Raw genomic sequence first — 17,838 nt, forward strand, 5'->3', positions numbered from 1 at the left:
GAATATGATGAGGAAACAATTTCAAAAGTATTGCTTCTCTTTGCAGTCTGGAAAAAGGAATGTGTTAAAATGCACAGTTGAAGTCTTACAAATTAAGGTCTATGCAGAAGAGATAGGACCTCCAGCTTCCCCTGAGACTTTTATAAGGGCAGTGGTTTGCATTGTTGTACCTGTCCAAAATTTCCCCTTTCCCCCCTTCCCCTCCCTTTTGTGCAGTGTGCTGTGTGCCCGTCACAGCCTTCCACCCCAGCAGTGGCTGCATTTTACTGGCATTGTATGGATTTAAGTCCCAACCCTGTAATTAGATCATCCAGCATGGATACCACAAGGGGGGGGATATGAGAGAGGTCTATGGGCCTGGCTTAGCTTGCAGATGTAGAGCGCTTTGAGTTAAACCAGCCTTCAGAGAGCACGGTAGGGAAAGCGCTGCAGTCTGTCCACACTGACAGGTGACAGCGCACTGGTATGGCCACATTTGCAGCGGCATTGGGAGCGGTGAATTATGGGCAAGCTATCCCAGCATGCAAGTGGCTGCAACGTGCTTTTCAAATGTGGGGGGGGGAGGGGAGTGTGACAGGGAGTGTGTTGTGTGTATGTGGGGGGAGAGAGAGTGGGTTTTGAGGGGCTGAGAGCATGTCAGCGTGCTGTCTTGTAAGTTCAGACAGCAGCAGACCCCCCCCCCTCCTCCTCCGCCTCTCTCTCTCTCACACACACACACACAGCATTCCACACTAATGGCTTGCTTTGTCTCGGGGCAGATAAGCAGCTGGCTGTCAGAAACAGAGCTTTCAAAGGGCATATCCGCATTCCTGCAGCGATTCAAAAACAATGACAAGAGTGGCCACTTGACTTAAGGGAATTATGGGACCTTTCCAGAGGCTGATCAGAGGGCAGTAATGCAACACCTCGCTCACACTGGCACCACGGCGCTCCAGCAAACGTTATTCCTCTCGCCGAGGTGGAGTACCAGCAGCGCTGTAGCCGTGGAGTCAGAGCACTTTACATGCCTTGTCAGTGTGGACAGGGAGTGAGCTAGTGCGCCCGGGTCTTCTTTATTGCGCTGTAACTCGCAAGTGTAGCCAAGCCCTATAAAATCATGAATGATGCGGAGACAGTGAATAAGGACGTGTTATTTACTCCTTTATATAACACAAGAACCAGGGGTCACCCAATGAAATTAATAGGTAGCAGGTTTAAAACAAACATAAGGAAATACTTCTTCACACAATGCACAGTCAACCTGTGGAACTCATTGCCAAGGGATGTTGTGAAGGCCAGAAGTATAACTCAGTTCAGAAAAGAATTAGGTAAGTTCATGGAGGATAGGTCCATCCGTGGCTATCAGCCAAGATGTTCAAGGACGCAACCCCATGCTCTGGGTGTCCCTAAACCTCTGATTGCCAGAAGCTGGTACTGGATGACGGGATGGATCACACAATAAGTGCCTGTTCTGTTCATTCCCTCTGAAGCCTCTGGCACCAGCCATTGTCAGAAGACAGGATACGGGGCTAGATGGACCATTGGTCTGACCCAGTATGGTTCACACACTGAGCTCCATTGATTTCAGTGGCAGCAGGGGTCCACACCAATGGATATAATTGCAGGAGCAGGATCACAATTTTTAAAGTGCTTTGGGATGGAAGGGGCTAGAGCAATCGAAAGCATTGCAATTTATTATAGCAGCAGAGTTTATAATGGAAAACAAGCTATTGGTTCTTCTAAGCTCAGAGTCCAGGTCTAAAAAGCTCAGATCATCTTTGAGAGCCCCACATAAAAGCTGCCTAATGTTATAGTTGTTATTTATTTGTATTGCAGCAAGGACGGGGGATTCATTGCGCCAGGCACAGTACATATATGTAACGGTAAGAAGGTTCCTGTGCCAAAGCGCTTATATGAGCAAAGTGTTGTTGGAAACTTCAGCGGAAGGTAGTGAATACTGGCTATAGCCCCCGCAATTGTGGGCCAAACGCTGGCATCACCCCCGTAGACACAGATGACCCAAAACTCCGGGGAAAGAGCCTATCTCTACTGCCTGGAATAGTCAGTCTGGGGAGAGCACAGGCACCGGGCCCCTGTGCCCCTTGCTGAATCATGGAGCACAGCTTAGCGGCGGTCTATACACAGGAGGGATAAGGAGGTGTGATGGGACAGGCTGGAAGCATGGCGGGTGGGTCTGTGAACTGTCCAGAGGGTAATAGTGGCTTGTGGCTGCTACTTCTACCTTTCCCATCCAGCTGCTGTGGGCTGGGGCTGAGGGTTCCATTGCTCAGCCCCATATGGATATAGATGATCCCACAACCCAGTTACTTGGGCTCCGGGCACTTTCCCTGGATTTCCCCTACGTGGAATAACTGCTACCTTCCTTTAAGGTTGTTCTGTGCGTCACAGGCTGACTTGTTGCTGATTTGAATTGCTTGCTGATAACATCTCTTTGCAAGTAAATCTATTTGCTCCTCTATAGCCCATCTGAAGATCTCACAGCATTTTGCAATCAGTAACTAGCTGAGCTTCACAACACCCCCGTGAGGGAGGGAAGTGATATGCAATATAAATGGATCACTCCAACCACCACTGAAATGCAGCTGTTTCTGGGGTGGAACACAGTAGTTATTAGCTGAAATGGAGGTGCCAGCTGGGAGTGGATTGCAAATCCATTGGGCCAGAGATCTCTATGGTGAGTGACATAGTCGTCTCCCAGCGTTCTCACCTACCGTGGCATCCAAAAGTATATTTTTGGACACCTGTCCTTCCCCTTTTCCTCTGTGCAAGTCTGTACCAAAGTGAACACAAAGCAGCTTCCTGCCCTTATAGACAGCTGAATCCTTAGACATTTACAGGTGCAATACGCATAGAACAATGGTGTAACCATTACCTTGCTAAATACACTGGAGAGATTTGTTGAGTTGCACCAGGGATGGAATTGGTTCCATCTCTTTTGGACCTCACGATGCAGAAACAACAGGAAGTAGCTTAAATCTTTGTGATCCTCATTGTACAAGGTCCACCTGTTAAACCGTTTGTCCTGCTAGCTGCAATCCTTCTGGCTCTGCTCAGTGTCTGGTTTTGTGGTGAAAAGGCAAGCTGCCTCTTAGCTCCATGTACCACAAATGGGACATGCTTGTCTCATACAATTCTCAGCACACTCCATTAAACAAATGCTCTGGTTTCACATGTTTCACCACCTGTCTTCAGTGCAGAAGAGTCACGTGGGAGGGGAATGCCTCCCCTGGTTGCAGAACTGGTGAGTGATGAAGGCAGAAAGTGTCGTCTGCTCAGGTGCTGCCAGCAGCTTTCCTGTGGCACAGACAGAAGCAAGTGACACCATTTGGAAAAGAAAGGTTGGGGGTTGTGTTTATGCCAAGCAAAACCTTTAGTGCATCAGTGATACTGGAAGCAAAGATAAGTATAACACAAATGAACATACAAAAGTGACACACACACACTCACACATATATACAAACACACTGTTATAGATACACAGTGTGACAAAGTTCCTCCTCTGCCTTGGTGGGTCCTGCGCTTTTTGGCGGATTTGTTCTCCTCAGAGGTTCATGACAGCCCTCAGTTTGGCCGCTTCTGCTAGAGGCTCAAACCTGCCATTCACTCAGCTAACCTCATCACTGGCCAGCATGGGGGAAACGGAGAACAACCCCTGCAGTCTCTGTGTCCCAGGTAGTGGGTCGGGGACAGGCCAGATCCCTTTCCAAGTTAGACCTTCCCTTCTAGTGTTTCTCATAGACCAGGTCAACTCCTCCTGTGTCCGATCAGGAGTTGGGGGGAACCCGGGCCCACCCTCTACACCAGGTTCCAGCCCAGGGCCCTGTGGATAGCAGCTGCCTACAATGTCCCCTGTATCAGCTGCGTGACAGCTACAACTCCCTGGGCTACTTCCCCATGGCCTTCCCCCAGCACCTTCTTTATCCTCACTGCAGGATCTTCCTCCTGAAGCCTGATCACACTTACACTCTTCAGTCCTCCAGGAGCATGCCTTCTCACTCCTTGCGCACCCCCTCACTAACTGCTGGGAGGTCCTTTTTTAACCAGGTGTCCTGATTAGCCTGCCTGCCGTAATTGATTCTAGTAAGTTCTTAATTGGCTCCAGGTGTCTTAATTAGCTTGCCTGTCTTAATTGGCTCTAGCAGGTTCCTGATTGCTCTAGGGCAGCCCCTGCTCTAGTCATTCGGGCAACAGAAAACTATTCATCCACTGGCCAGTATATTTGCCTTCTACCAGACTTCTGTACCCCACTGGTCTGGGTCTGTCACAATAGTTCAGGGGTCAGCAACCTTTCAGAAGTGGTGTGCCAAGTCTTCATTTATTCACTCTAATTTAAGGTTTCGTGTGCCAGTCATACATTTTAACGTTTTTAGAAGGTCTCTTTCTATAAGGCCAAATTATATAACTAAACTATTGTTGTATGTAAAGTAAATAAGGTTTTTAAAATGTTTAAGAAGCTTCATTTAAAATTAAATTAAAATGCTGATCTTATCAGTTTAGTGTGATCCGTGCCCTTGCTTTTCCTTGCTGAGTTTTCCAGTGTCTGCCATGTATCTGGATACTTTAGGCTGCACATGGGTTTCTGAGTGACAAGTTGTTAACCAGCTCCGAAAGGGACAGAGGACAGATTTCATGTGTGAAAATATCTGTTCACACAGGTATGTGGATCCAAATGCTGAAAGCATTGCAAACGCAATTTTCTTCAAACAGTTAAATTTCACTGGCAGGGACGTCCAGCAGGTCAGAATAGAGGCCCCATATCTCTCTCGGTAGCTTCAAATGCGCTCTGCAGATCTCCAAACTCTGATGCCTACAATTCTGAGCGTTTTAACTGAATGAGCTGCATTTTGAAATCTTCAACCCCCATCCACTGAAATACTGACAAATCCAAGTCACTTTCGTTGAACTTTTCAGGTTTAATTAGAAAAGAAAGCATTGGGCCAAATCGCCGGAAATCTTGAAATCTGTCAGAAAATTCTGATTCCCGTTCTTGCATGTACATTCTAATCTCAACGTCCAATGCAGTGCGCTGGTCCACGTGGCGTGATAGTGATGTAAGCAGCAAATCAGGACTTGAAAATATCCCAGCACAGTGGCTCTGGAACAATTTTTAAGGTGGGGGTGCTGAGCTGTGCCCCTTCTTGCCCCTGTGTGCACCGCTCACTGCCCCAGGCTGGGGCCAGTGAGACACAGCTTGGGGCGGCTGCAGAGCCCTGGGCTGGCGGCTGGGACCCCAGGCTGGCAGCACAGCCCCCCAGACCAGTGGCCAGCAGCGGGCTGAGCGGACGGAACCCCAGCTGAAAGGGGGCCAGCGGCCAGTACCCCAGGCCAGCAGCAGAGCCCCCGGGACTGGTGGCCAGGACCCGGGCAGTGTGAGTGCCACTGAAAATCAGTTCGTGTGCCGCCTTTGGCACGCGTGCCCTAGGTTGCCTACCCCTGCAATAGTTAAACACAGACTCACATACGCACAGATCATCACATACAAAGACGCACAAAGCCATGCAGACACAAACAAAAGCACACAGGCACATTCACAAGCACACAAAGGGACAGGCACACAAACATAGACACACAGAAACTTGCAGACACACACACCCAGAGTCACGCACACAAAATCGCGCGCACACACGATTGTTCATCTGCCCCATGGGTTCTCTTGTGTGGGCTTCTGTCTCAGGGCTCATTTTGTCTCCCCTTCTATCCCACATGGATGTGAGGCAACGAAGGTAGTTGGGGCAGTGCTCTGGCATTTGTGTGGATGACCTGCAACGCTACCCCTGCTTTCCATGTTGTCCCAATGACGCAGCTTCCTTGCTGTCCCAGTGTATGGCCAGCACTGGGATTTGGTGGTGAGTGAGCTAGCCGGATGAAGCTCAATCTGGACAAGATGGAAATAAATGATGCTAGTTAGTAGTTTCTAGCATGTAAAGAAACTTGCAGGAATGGCCGTGTCGGTCCCGATTTTGAAGAGCTGTCCCCACCCTTTGGCAAGGAGGTTCTAAGTCTGGGACTGCTTCTAGCTGCCCAGTTGTTTCTGAAGTCTTAGAGAGCTTTGGCAGCTGGAAACCCTCGTTTGTCAGTGTCTGGTTAGCTGCACAAAATCGGATGATAAAGGAGATATGGGAAAAAGAAGATTCTCTCTAAATATTGACATTTTCGTTCAAATATGACAAAAATGTTCACATCTGGCTACACAAATACTCTTACCCTACTGTTACCCTTCACTAATTGTTCATTGCTGACAGGCAGGAGGCCAGGGCTAAGAAAAAAAATATAATTTGCACTTGTAAAATTAGTATTTCTGCGAGTAAGTCTGTTATCAGTCTCCTAAGGCAGCGTTTTGTTGGCCAGCTGCGACGGGTAAAATTCTCGCCGTGCCTTCGTCACTCAGTTAAATAAATAAATAATCTCACTGCCAATAAAATTGGGGGGAAAAGTGAGGTCGGAGATGGCAGTGTCGTGAAGCCATCCTGCCACGCTTGTGGGACTCGTATGGGACTGGTCCTAGGAGTGACGTCATGTATAGCTTCCCCCTTGGCTGGTAATAGCCGGACGGCCGCCATCTTTTGTTTACAGTCCAGAACACTTGGTTGTAGAGTGCCTTTGGTCCTGTTTTTCTTCATTTTCTTAAGTGTTAGTGTGTTCTTTCTTCTTTGGATCTGTACATATGTACAATTGTGTATTTTAGTGTGCACGCTGCTTTCTGCTTCATGGGCTATCCAGGTTTCACATGATTGAATTTGCAGGTGATCGTCTTATGGACTTGGGTCTAGTGGATCTTTCTTGAGGAGGATAAATTTGTGCTGGCTTCCCTCCATCAATTTCCAGAACCTTCCCAGTAAATATCAGAGAGTGCTGATGAAAGGATAAATAGAGAGTTTTGAGGGAAGTGAAGGAAGATATACATATATATCAAAATATTCTGAGTACCTGATGAGCAAATTATTTCAAACTATGTGCATATATGATTTATTGGCTATTAAAGCCTATAATATTCATTATATTTGCTTGGATATAGGCTAGTTTTTCTCACTTTCTCAATGCCTATCTAGAGATTACCAGTCTTTTTTCTGGTAAATTCTTTCTTTCTCTTTCATGCATATAGCTTGTTGTCACTCTGTGCATCTGAGGTGTTTACTCGAGATTAATTAGTGGTCCTGGGGGAGACCGAGGATAGAGAAGCGAACGCGAAGAGAGATGTCTGCCTCGAAAATGCTGCAAGAAAAGCTATCTGCCCTAAGCATTCTATCCATCGAAAGTGACAAACTCCATAGCTTGTCATTTGAGGACAGCATCAGTGACTTTGCTCTCCAAAAATTATGAAAGAAAATATTTTAAATTTCAGTGTTAAAATTAATGTGACGTGGAAACAGTCATACTGCAGGTTGTACTGCTTCCATTAAGTAAGCTGGTCTGCGTAACTGTAACTGCTTTTGTGTTGCTGTAGATATACAGTTTTCATATCTACTAATTAAGAAATCCTAGACGAAAATATGTTAATTTGAAACTATTTTATAATGTAAACAGACATATTGCGAGACGTGTTTTAGTTAGATTATTATTCTATTTTTACAACTTTGCCTTTGTATATATATTCAGATATAAAGCTTTCATGTTTATAAATTCAATGTCCTTTCTGTGAAAATAATACTTTTTTTTTTTAATGGTATGGGGCCTCTTACACTTGACATCGCTTAGGGCCTCAGAATGTCATAATCCAGCCCTGTCGCTATAAGCACTTGCGTGTATCTGCGCACATGCATGTGATGCACTAAGACACACATGTGCACACGCACACACACCTGCACATAAAGAACATCCACGGCATTTATCATTTAGGGAACTGACATCACTGAAAGGTGCACTCAGAAATTACCATGATGGGGCCATATAAGTAGCTAGAAAGGACACTGCCGACTTGAATTTCACACTTTTGTCTGAAATGGTTTTTTTACATACTGTAGAACCTCAGAGTTACGAACACCAGAGTTATGAACTGACCAGTCAACCACATGCCTCATTTGGAACCGGAAATATGCCATCAGGCAGCAGAGACCAAAAAAAAAAAAGCAAATACTATGAGGGAAGATTGAAAAAACTGGGTTTGTTTAGTCTGGAGAAGAGAAGAGTGAATAGGGACGTGATCACAGTTTTCAAGTACATAAAAGGTTGTTATAAAGAGGATGGAGAAAAATTATTTCCCTTAACCTCTGAGGCTAGGACAAGAAGCAATGGGCTTAAATTTGCAGCAAGGGTGGTTTAGGTTGGACATTAGGAAAAGCTTCCTAACTGTCAGGGTGGTCAAGCACTGGAATAAATTGCCTAGGAAGGTTGTGGAATCTCCATCATTGGAGATTTTTAAGAGACAAACACCTGTCCGGGATGGTCTAGATAATACTTAGTCCTGCCGTGAGTGCAGGGGACTGGACTAGATGACCTCTCAAGGTCCCTTCCAGAGCTACATGAGTCTATGATACAAAAAATTATACAAAAATTCTGACTGATCTTTGTTATGACATTGATCTTCTCTCGGGTTAGAGATGGACAGATCACATCATGACTGTATCACTTGTGCATGATCTCTAGTGCTCTACTCACCCGCTAAGGTAAACGTCAGAACAGAAATCATGATTCATATGAATACACAAATAGCACCCATATCTGTGTCTATCAAACCTTTTTTCTTCCTTTCTAATTCTGCAGCTTTTATCAGTTGGAACAATATATATGTCATACAGTAGCATTTATCTAGCCTGTTCGTTATATAGATACCATATAACACAAATACAGTATAAATGATCAGTATTAGGTTATGCTGTTTTAATTAATATTGGGCTGTATGTGAGGTTAATCTAGGTATATTACAATAGCAGATAGCATTTATTTTGGCTAGGATAAAAGCAGTGATATGTCACATGTATTGCCCAATAATAAATACATATACAGTCTAATATGTATTGTCATTTTATTTTATTTATGAACATTTCCAAAGCATCCATCACTGTTGCTGCCACAACGATTCCATTATTGGCAACGCTAGATACAGACATATTCTTTCTGTATTGACGTTGTTCTTGTCCTTTTGATCTGCCTCCCTCATTGTCCCCAGTGACAATTTGAGCCCAAGAGGTTCTGAAGGTTTCTCCACACAGAGCTCACTGACACTGGGAAGCCTCTTCCTACAAACCTGATCCCCCTAGTCTAGAGTGTGGGAGATGCAGTGTTGCGGGAGGAGAGGAAATTGCCCCGAATAATCTTCTCAAATGAAAGAAAGGGCTCAGTTCTTTCCCTGTTCTGGCCACGACAAACTTTGGTCAACACAAGTTATCTGTGTCAGGGTACAGCCACTGAAATTGGTATATTGCTTGCGTCCATGCTTACTTGGCTGCTTGCATCGGCACTGTGCGCACTCACCAGGAACGGTTGTGTCGATGCAGAGTGTGGTGCACTGTGGGTAGGCATCTCAGCGTGTCATGCACCAGGCCTTTGGGGGAAATTTTGCAGTGTGTTGTGGGGTAAAAATGAGTTGCTCAGGGATCTCTCTGAACTAGGGCTCAAGTCGCCAGCGTGCAACTTTCTCCATCCTATAATGCCATCCATATTCCATAACTGTTGCACCTTTTTAAAAAAAAATCCCACGAACCTACGTGGCGTTTTGCAGTGTCTGCCTTCTCTGGCAGAAGCATGCCGCCTGCAGAGCTCAGCACTGTTCTCATGAATGTTGTGAACACAGGATGCCCTATCCTCGGGTATTTGCAGACCACACAAAAAGGGGGGACGCGACGGTTTCTCCCAGGGCAGTTTACTAAGGAACGTAGTGAATAGCCGTTCAGGGTTGTTGGTGGCATTCATGGAGTCGTTGTGGATGGTGAAGCGCCATTCTGGGCCTGAGAAACAAGCACTGACTCATGGGATCGCAGCGTAATGCAAGTTTGGGATGACGATAAGGTGACCAGATGTCTCGATTTTATAGGGAGAGTCCCGATTTTTGGGTCTTTTTCTGATATAGGCTCTATTACCCCCCACCCCCATCCTGATTTTTCACATTTGCTCTCTGGTCACCCTAGATGACGAGCAGTGGCTGCAGAACGTTCCTGGATCTGTGTGCTGAGCTCGCCCCAACCCTACAGCGCAGGGACACTGGAACGACGGCTGCACTGTGTCAGGGAGCCAGCGGCTGCAGGGTCAGTCTCCTAGCAACTCATTGGCATTATAGCGGATCCTGATTGACTGCACTTCCTGATTGGTGGAGGGGCAGAGTTAATCTACAACTTGACCCAGCAGAGACAGAGCTCAATGCATCCCATGCTGCAGCTGCGCTCGCTCCTGCTCCCTGTGCCTGCTCCCATCCGGCCTGGGCATGCTCCTGCTCTTGCTCCTGTTCCTACCCAGCCTGTTGGTACCTGTTTCAGTTCCTGCCCTTTTCCATCCTTGACACCCCTGGCTTTGATCCCCAGTTCCATTTCCTGACCATGCCGCAGCTCACCCATTGGCTCTGGCATTTGGCTTGTGATTTCTGGCTCTAAACCCTGGCTCCACTTCCTGACCACGTTTCTGGTTCACCCATTAGCTCTGTCATTCAGCTTCTGATCTCTGGCTGCAACCCTCAGCTCCGGTTTCCAACCACATCTCCGGCTCACCCTTTGGCTCTGGCATTTGGCTTCTGATCCCTGAGTCTGTCCTGTGGCTCTGCTCTGCTCTCAGCTATCCCCAGTGATGAGCTGCCAGAAGCTGAAGAACCGGTTCCTTCAGTCGCTCCGGATCTTCAGTGGCACTGAAGGACCTGCCGCCGAAGTTCCGCCGAAGGCTCGGAGTGCCGCCAGGTGAGTAAAAATTCACAGGGGAGCCTCCCCAGCCGAGAGCTGAGGCGGGACGGGCAGGATGGTCCCGTGGGCCGCATGTGGCCCTCGAGCCGGAGTTTGCCCACCCCTTTAACAACCGGTTCTAAACCAGCTTCAAAATTTAACAACCGGTTCACGCAAACCGGTGCGAACCAGCTCCAGCTCACCACTGGCTATGCCCCTAGGTGTTCCAGGGCCCTGGTTCTTGACCCCTGCTTGGCTTTGTTCTAACTTCCAGGCTTGCTGTACATTTATACATAAGACTGGGTGTTTTCTTGAACCTATGAGTTCTGTAGTGCTGTACATTGACAAATACTGGATGCTTTGGCACTGCTCGGCATTCTGCAATATGTGTTGTGAACTAATAAAAATCACTTTATTTAAAAAAAAAGAAATGTGCTGAGTGTCAAAAACAGTACAGGAAAACAACGTGCAAAAAGCAGGCCGCACAATACAAACTTTTAACGTAACTTAATGGAACGGATCTTTAAAATTGGAAAGGCAGCAAACATTTTTGTCCATGTCATGCACAAATGTAGTCCATTTTGGCGACACATACACAAACCGTGGTTCTCATAGGTCAGTATATATGAAGCTATAGTTTTCCTTGCTGTCCCCTGGCATGGAGGGGTAGGCATAAGGATGCAGCCCAGGATGCTACATGATATACACTGGAGAGTGTAGGGACCTGTTTCCATGGAATTCTTTGAGGATTTCAAAGGGTGGGAAGTCTGGGATGTTTGGACCTGTAGGTCAGCCAGGGCCTGCAGCATTTGAGTTTGCTGCCTGAGAAGACCCATTATGTTCAGGTGCATCTCCCGCTCCTTTTCCTGGGCCTTTCTCTTGTCTGCTGTCTCCTTCTCTATGCTGTCTGGCATGTCGGCCCTCCAGGCCCTTTGTTCGCAGTCTGATGCAGCACCGGCTTGCAGGATCTTGCTGAGCATGTCATCCTGAGTTCCTATTCTTTCTCCTCCTCAGGGTCAGGTATTCTGCAGGTGTGGAGGGGGCGCCTGGCAGGGCTGCAGCATCAGCATCAGATGATAAAAACAGACAGATGTGTCGTTGGATTTATAGTCACAAGAGAAAGGGAAAGACAAGTTTCAGAACTCGCTTTGCATATTTCTATAAAACTTTTAATAAGACATACTTGTTGACATGACAGCTTTGGAGTTCCATGGCACAGCATCCCTCTCTAACCCAGCCATGGTGATTACAGTGAGCCAGGGCGGGGTGGTGATGGGAAGGAATTTCGGTTGCATGGCAGTGAACATTGACACTGTTTGCACAGTCAATGGTGATTTGAGCTTATATCTTACTCCGGAGGATAACCAGGACACAGAAAGCCCATTACTATGGGCGTCTCAAAGCCGCCCAGGCCCATATGGTGCGAGCCTGTTTACTGCAATGGTACCATCTGAATTCACTGCAAAGTGGCATGGGAAAGTGCCCTACTGTGGAGGAAGGAACAAGGCAGCCACCCGTAGAAACCTTCAGGAGAGGACTGCAGAGTATCTCCATGAAAGTTTCATCGAGATCTCTCAGGAGGATTCAAGGCACGGCCCTGTGTACATAAACAAACTGCTCCACATGACCTCCCCACTCCCCACAAAACCCAGTGGGGGAATGGAAAGCAGATAACTCCACCTCCATTTGTTGTACCTCTACTTCTTGTACGAGTAAAACAAGGATGAGTCAATACAGACGCTCCCTGGGTTATGCAAGACCTGACTTATGCAAATCCGCGCTTATGGAAAAAGTTCCGTAAACTAGAAACAGGAGGGTTGGGGGTTTTTTTGGTGTAATGGTTGGGTATATGTTTCCGACTTACGCAAAATTCGAGTTATGCAAGGCTTTCTGGAGCAAAACGATTGCATAAGTCGGGGATCGTCTGTACCTGTGTCTTGTTCGCTTGGGGGTGGGCTAGGCGCCATCTCTAAATTTAAACATTGTAAAGAAAAATGCATTCAGCAGCATTGGGCTCCCCCATGCTCAGCTGCTGGGATTGACTAGACTGCAGAAGGGTATCAAGCAGGTCCTGGCTTGTGGTATAGCTCGTGGTACCCCCCCCGCACTGTGTCTCCCCCCACACCTCCTCACTGTTCATGGCAGGGGTCTCTGTCTCAGGCTGTGCTGAAGTATCCACTGTAGCGTGTGAGATGCTTGGAGGGGTTCTTCGCGAAGTATTTCATGCACCGTGTTGTGAAAGCGGCAGGTCTGGGGCTCAGTGTTTATTATTACAACAACAAAAGCAGTTGAAAACTGGTGCAAAAAACTATTAATTTTTCTGGGTAAATATTGGCGTTTATTTTGGTGGATGGAAGGACAGATTTTCATTTTCTTCCCATTTTAGTGTGTCAGATCTTTAAACCATTGTCTGCTAACAGCTTGAAATGTGTAAGTAGTGGGCGTGAGATTCATCAGTATGTTCAGATGTGCACGCACTTCAGAGCTTGCATGTGTCCCTGTTTGTTTATTGTGTGTATCTTCTAGACTAATACATAGCCTTACTTCAACAGGCAGCTTTGCATATATGCAGACTAATGTATTATTGTAATACAGATATCTCATGCAATGCATTGTATTTTCCTAATAAAACAAGTTTTTTTATATATATTTGAAAGATACAAACGTAGGGTGAAAACTGGGGAAAAAATAATACTTTTTGTAAAACGTGGGATTTTGTCAGTAAAAATCAGTTAAAACCAGGGGTGAAAGTAATTTAAAGGACTTACTGGTATGCCGGAGTCCTGAGCAGGGGGCGTGGCCTCAACCGGAAGAGGTTGGGCCTTTAAATACCAGGGCCCTTTAAATCAAGATTTAAAGGCCCAGGGGCTCCGGCTGCAGCTGGGACCCCCGGGGCCTTTAAATCACCCCCGGAGCTACCAGCTGCAGAGGCAGCTTGGAGCCCAGGGTTCAGGGGCGATTTAAAGGGTCCGGGGCTCCAGCTGCCGGTACCACAGTGGAGTTCCAGGCCCTTTAAATCACCGCCGGAGCCCTGCCGCCGCTACCCCAGGGCTCCAGCAGCGGGGCTCAGGAGGCAATTTAAAGGGCCCGGGGCTCTGGCCACTGTGGGGAGCCCTGGGTCCTTTAAATCACCAGCCTGGGGAAGCCAGTCCGGTCCAGCACGCCGTACCGGACCAGACCGGCTTACTTTCACCTCTGGTTAAAACTGAAAACAAAGGGGCATAGCACAGTGGAGAGATTCTAGACAGCTTCAGCACACACACAGGAGTCTTCTCTGTCTTTTAGTGCCCTGTGATTTCCTGTTTCACTTCCCTTGCTTGCACCAGCCTCACTCTCCCACACTAAAAAGTTAGGTCGAAGGAAGCCACCTTGCGCTGACCTGTTAATGTATGTGTCTCCACTACCAGGTCCTTTACGCTGACCTAAGTTGCCTCTAATGTCGACTTCTGTAATCCACCTCTGTGAGAGGCGTAGCACTTAATTTGATTTTCGTGGGTTGACTGCGAGGTAGTGCGGACGCAGCGTTGTGTAATTCGACTGAATTGGCCTCCAGGTAGTGTCCCACAATGCTCATCTGTGACTGCTCTGGAGATCATTCTCAACTCTGCTGCACTGTAGCCAGGTACACAGGAAACAGCCCCTCCCCTGCTAAAGCCCCAGGAATTTTTGATATCCCATTTCCTGTTTGATCAGCATTGGGAACATGCCAGCTTGAGCACAGCTGATCATGGAGACTACACGGCCCAAACGTGCTCCAGCCTGCTCTGCACAGGGGGTGGCGGATCTCATCGCTGTGTGAGGAGAAGAGTCTGATCAGGTAGAGCTCCGATCCAGCAGAAGAAATGCTGACATCTGTGCAAAGATCGCTCGTGGAACGGGGGAGAAGGGCTACACGAGGGACACCCAGCAGTGCCGTGTGAAAATCAAAGAACTTCGCCAAGCGTACCAGAAGGCAAGGGAGGCGAACCGGCTTTCTGGTGCTGAACCCCACACATGCCGGTTCTACAATGAGCTGCATGCGATTCTCGGGGGTGACCTACCACCACCCCCACAAGCAACGTGCACACCTCACAAGCTTATAATCTACTTAGTGTGGTCATCCTATTTGTATGTATGTATCATTCTTGTATCTGAAACGAGAAATATGAAATATAACTCTGAGGGCCTATTGTAATTATGCAAAGTGTGGGGGCCATTAATGGTGGTTTGGAATCTTGATGGCTCCCATTAACCAGGACAATTGACTGTAGATGGCTCTGTTTACTTGTATGTCTTCCTGTACACCTGTGTGCTGGCAAGTGGGAAATGAAGTCTTACAGTGACATGTGATCATGTCACCTGAACTGAATCCATCATTAATCTGGTGCTTTTCCATTTAGAAGGAGAGGTGGAAACCCAGAAAGGGACAAAGGATTCCCGCCTTGTGCAAAAGATATATAATGGGGTGGAACAGAACAGAGGGGGCTGCAGTCATGAGAAATCCCCTAGCTACCACCTGACCTGGAACAAGGGCTGTACCAGGGGAAGGATTGGGCCCAGACTAGGAAGGCCTCCAGTCTGTGATAGAAATGTATTGGAACGTCTCTGAGGGTGAGATTTTATCTGTATTCAGTTTTATTACTGTATTAGGCTTAGACTTGTGTGTTTTATTTATTTTATTTTATTTTGTTCTGTCTGTTATTACTCGGAAGCACTTAAATCCTACTTTTTGTATTTAATAAAATCACTTTTTACTTATTAATTAACCCAGAGTAAGTATTAATATCTGGGGGCGGGGGTGCAAACAGCTGTGCATATCTCTCTATCAGTGTTATAGAGGGTGAACAATTTATGAGTTTACCTTGTATAAGCTTTATACAGGATAAAACGGATTTATTTGGGGTTTGGACCCCATTGGGAGTTGGGTATCCGAGTGCTGGAAACAGGAGCACTTCTTAAGCTGTTTTCAGTTAAGCCTGCAGCTTTTGGGGGATGTAGTTCAGACCTGGGTCTGTGTTTGTAGCAGGCTGGTATCTCTGGCACAACCAGGCAGGGCACTGAAGTCCCACGCTGCCAGGGAAAATGGGCTCAGAGGTAGTCTCAGCACATCAGGTGGCAGTTTCCCAGGGGGCTTCTGTGATCCAACCCGTCACAGTTAGACATGGACATGGAGAGCAGGAAAGCTTCCAGTGAGCGAGAGCGAGCAGCGCAGGATGAGATGCTTCAGATTATGAGGGACCAAGTGGACCTGTTGAGGCATCTGGTTGAACAGCAGGAACAGAAGCAGGAGGGTAGAGTCCCCCTGCAGACCCTGGTGGACAGCCAGCCAGCATCGCCTGGCCCAGAATCACCCTCCCCCAAGCGGGGGAGGGTACAAGGAACAGAAGGCGCCCATTCACAGACCTTTGATGGTCTGGAATGCGGTGTTATGTTACACCGCTGAAAATAGAACAGGAGGACTTGTGGCACCTTGGAGACTAACACATTTATTTGAGCATAAGCTTTCGTGAGCTACAGCTCACTTCATCGGATCACTGCATGCATCCGATGAAGTGAGCTGTAGCTCACGAAAGCTTATGCTCAAATAAATTTGTTAGTCTCTAAGGTGCCACAAGTACTCCTGTTCTTTTTGCGGATACAGACTAACACGGCTGCTACTCTGACAGCTGAAAATGTTTCTCCCGTTCCAACTTTACAACCTCTTTTCCCCAAGGTTACCTTTTTTTTTCCTGTTCCCCTTCTTTACTTATGTTTGTTAAATAAAGTAGATGGATTTGAGAAATAAATGTTCTTTATTGATAGAAGCAGTGGGCTTGGGGGGGAGGGATTGGCTTTACAAGGACAGTGATACAAGGCAGATGAAGGTTTGGGAAAGCACAATGCAGACAAGCAGTTCACATTACTGTGACTTATTATTGAAACGGCTTTTCAAAGCCTCGGGATACGCAGTGCCCTTTGCTGTGCTCTTCTTATTGCCCTGGTGTCTGGCTGCTCAAAAATGGCTGCCATGTGATCTGTCTCAACTGCCTGCCCCTGTGGAAAATTTCCCCCCTTTTTTTCACAGAGATTATGGAGCACACAGTCAGCAGCTATAACCATTGAGATCTTCTCTTCACTAAGATGCAACCTTGTCCGTAAACTGCTCCAGCGCCCTTTCAAACGACCAAAGGCACATTCAACCACCATTCTGCACTTGCTGAGCCTATAATTGTACCGTTCCTTACTGCTGTCCAGACGGCCGGTGTACGGCTTCATGAGCCATGGGAGCAAGGGGTAGGCTGGGTCCCCCAGGATAACTATAGGTATCTCAATGTCATCAATGTTCATTCTGTGGACTGGAAAGAAAGTCCCAGACTGCAGCTTTTTGAACAGACCCGAGCTCCTAAAGATGCGCGCGTCATGAACCTTTCCCGACCATCCTGCGCTGATGTCGGTGAAATGCCCCCTGTGATCCACCAGCGCTTGCAATGCCACTGAAAAGTATCCCTTTTGGTTTATGTACTTTTTGGCAAGCTGGTCTGGTGCCAAGATGGGGATATTTGTGCCATCTATCACCCCACCACAGTTAGGGAACCCCACTGCGGCAAAACCATCCACTACGTCCTGCACATTTCCCAGACTCGCTACCCTTCATAGCCGAAGTCAATTAATGGCCCTGCACACTTGGAGCACAGCAGCTCCCAAAGTGATTTATGCACTCCAAATTGATTCCCAACTGACCGGTAACTGTCTGGCGTTGCAAGCTTCCAAATAGTGATTGCCACTCGCTTCTCCACTGTCAGAGCAGCTCTCATTTTTGTGAGGCTGAACTGCAGGGCAGGGGAAAACTCTGCACAGAGTTCCCGGAAGGTGGCCTTCCGCGTTTGAAAGTTCTGCAGCCACTGCTCGTCATCCCAGACCTGCAAAATGATGCGGTCCCACCAGTCAGTGCTTGTTCCACGGGACCAGAAACAAGAAAAGGAGGACTTGTGGCACCTTAGAGACTGACACATTTATTTGAGCATAAGCTTTCGTGAGCTACAGTGTTATACCAACAAAATAAAAACCAGCAGGATTT

The sequence above is a fragment of the Natator depressus genome, chromosome 7, assembly GCF_965152275.1.
Source record: "Natator depressus isolate rNatDep1 chromosome 7, rNatDep2.hap1, whole genome shotgun sequence".
Taxonomy (NCBI): Eukaryota; Metazoa; Chordata; order Testudines; family Cheloniidae; genus Natator; species Natator depressus.